Raw genomic sequence first — 2,840 nt, 5'->3', positions numbered from 1 at the left:
GTCACTATTCTCCTTGTCTGTGCATCCAAGGATGGCCACAGCATCGCACGGGGATTTCATGCTGAGTTGTATGTCCATTATGACACCTAAATCCTTTACCAAGTCACAGAAGTCCGGCCTTCCTCCATATTAAAGCTCAGTGTGTTTGAATGGACACAGCTTCCCAAGTGCTCCGTCACACACACAAGGGAATCCCCCACTCAGCCACCTTCACCTGCTGCTGGTCTCTTTTCTCTTTCTTTTTCTCCAGGATCTGCATGTGTCATTCTGGGGGCAGTTCTCCTCCGCTCTTTGCCTGTGAGCAATGTGACCCCCCCTGGACAGACTGACCAACCCAGGATTCCTTCAGCCTGAAAGCAGAGGGGAGCCTTCACTCACTCCCTCTTTATGGCTCCAGTCTCAGGACCTAAATTCCCTGCCACAGCCCAAAAATCCACACTGGGTCCCACTCCTCTCTCTGGCGATTTCCCTTCTCCCACAGACCTGTCCTGAGGACACAGGCCTGGGGCCAGGTGAGCAGAGCCCCTGAGATTTCCCTTCGCAGTCTCTGAGGGTCAGGTCGCCCCATTATGCAGCTTGGTAATGTCGTCTTTTCTTCTCTTTCAGAAGTAAATTGTTGTATTTCTAGTCTCTTTATATGACCCCCGCGATTTGCTGCTTCCAATTCTCTGCTGTATACACCAACACTGGACTGGGTGAGGAGTCTGGAGCCATCCTGCACTGGGTACGTGGGAGGCTTGTAGGATCAGACCCTAAAATAGCTTTGGAGGGAAATTCTAACCCCGCCTTCCCATCCCAACCTGTGCAGAGGAGCTTTCGACCCCAATCCCTGCCTGTCACTGCCCCACACCCTTCCTGACGGCTGCCCTACTTCACTCTCTTCCTGCCATATTGGGTCCACCAATAAGTTGCCAGGGAAAGACAGCTCCCTTCTCTTACTGTTAAAGGTCAGGTGGGCCAGTTGTTGTTCTGTTGTCCTGCTGGGAAGCTCAAAATCAGGGACCCGCCTCAGGTAAAGGTGCCAATGCCCTCCCAGAAAACAAGCCACCCCTGCACAAAGGAGGAGGAAAGGGCCTGCCAAAGCCTGGGATTGAACCAGGGACTTTTAGATCTTCAGTCTAATGCTCTCCCAACTGAGCTACTTCGGGAGCTCCATGGCTCTCTTTTGGCCTGCTGCTTCTCTGTCCGGGATGTTTTTGTCAGCTGTGGCACACAAAAAGGACATCGTTGTGAGAGGCCCATGATGGCAAGACTCGCTTTTGCCTGCCTTGCTCAGCTTGACTTGCTTCCTCACTCTATTCCTGCCTTAGTTCCCGGGTTGACCTAGTGGTGGAAGGGGACGAGGGGCCAGTGGTACAGGGAGAAAGTTGAGCTGGACCCTGAGCTACACTCTACCCTGGGGCAAGAGTCTGGCCACCACTTGCCACCCCACCCTGTTGTCCTGGCTTCCCCTAATGGACATCATTTAGGGAGGGAAGTGGGGCTTCTGCCTCCCCTCCCCGATTTTCATACCGCAGAGGAGTGCGAACAGGAAAACAAATGGCTGCTCCACACTCCCACCAGAGGAACCCAACACCCTTAGCTGTGGCTGAGTGAGAAGTGTCTGTTGGGTGACAGGGCTGTCCCTGAGGAGCTAGAACAGCAGCTGCCGCCTCCCCCTTGGCTCCAGGCTGTGGGAAATGCTCATTGCCTAGCTGCATGGGCGGAAGCTGCTCCATTCTCTGGAGAGCGTCTGTATTGGTCTGTCAACACCCCATCTTCACTGAGCCAGTCTGATAAGGTCCCAAGTACCCCCTCTGGCTTGGCAGCTCTGAGACCCTCTCCCAGCCCTGAAGAAGAACCCTGCCTGGCTCAAAAGCTTGTCTCTCTCCCCAAGAGAAGTTGCTCCTATAACAGTCATTACCTCCCCCGCCCTGTCTCCCTGGCATTCTGGGAACACGTGAGTGGCCACCCTCACAACCTGAGTTGCCCCCAGCCCCTCCCATCTTCCCCTAACCCCAACCCACAAAGGCACCCCACCTGCAAACCCTATGGAGACTGTGGGGGAGGCGCAGGGCAGGGGAGGGGAAATCCCGGGGCCACAAGCTCAGTAACTGGGTGAGGCTGCCCCTGAGCTGGGCGGGGAGAGGGAGTGAGCCAGTGCATCATGGGAGATATAGGGTCTCCCCCACCTGCTGCAGGCCCCAGTGCATCATGGGAGATGTGGTTTCTCCCCTGCCTCCATCTCCCGCCAGTCGCTGCCAGGCCCTGCCCCACCTTCCCATCTTTCGAGCGAGGGGCCGGCAGGGCGACGCCGGAAGCAGAAGCTGCCATGAAGCTGGGGAGGCCCCCCCCGGGGAGATGTTGTCTCCTCGCCCCGCCCCAGCGCGCTGCGGGGGGCGGGCTCCAGCCAGTGCACTGCAGCGGGGACCCCCAGCCCTGCCCCTCCTGCCCACGCACTCCCCGGCCCTGCCCGGTCCCTGCTCCACTCGCTCCCCAGCCAGGGAAATGGCGGGGTGCGCTTCACCCGCTGGGGGTCCGTTAGAGCGATTCCCGGAAGAGGTCGCTGCCGAACCGGAAGTTCCCAGTGGGACTCGAAAGGAGCGGGCACCGGGGCAACGTATTTCCGCTCCCTGCCGCCGGTCCGTTGCGCGCCCGCGTCCGCCCCTCACTTCCGGTCAGTGCTCCTGGTGGGGCTCTAGGGGTGCTGCGGGCCGGGAGAATGAGGCGGGAGGAGCCCGGGGTCCCCCAAACCCCAGCCAAGGCAGTCATATCCGGGCGCTGCACCCAGACCCTGCCGCTGCAGCCCGGCCCCGCCAGGGGGTGACTCGCGGTGCCTCTGGCTGTGCTGCCTCCCTGCC

The 2,840-nt window shown here is 59.1% G+C and overlaps 1 non-coding gene across 1 annotated transcript; it reads right to left on the bottom strand.

The window, feature by feature from the left end:
• Positions 1-1,075: 1,075 nt before the first annotated feature.
• Positions 1,076-1,148, bottom strand: TRNAF-GAA (transfer RNA phenylalanine (anticodon GAA)). The gene has a single exon. It is a non-coding gene; the product is annotated as a tRNA-Phe (tRNA).
• Positions 1,149-2,840: the final 1,692 nt, after the last annotated feature.

The sequence above is a fragment of the Lepidochelys kempii genome, unplaced genomic scaffold (genome assembly GCF_965140265.1).
Source record: "Lepidochelys kempii isolate rLepKem1 unplaced genomic scaffold, rLepKem1.hap2 scaffold_106, whole genome shotgun sequence".
In the NCBI taxonomy this organism is placed as follows: Eukaryota; Metazoa; Chordata; order Testudines; family Cheloniidae; genus Lepidochelys; species Lepidochelys kempii.
The sequence above is the reverse complement of the archived record's forward strand: the minus strand, read 5'-3'. Positions and strand labels throughout refer to the sequence as shown.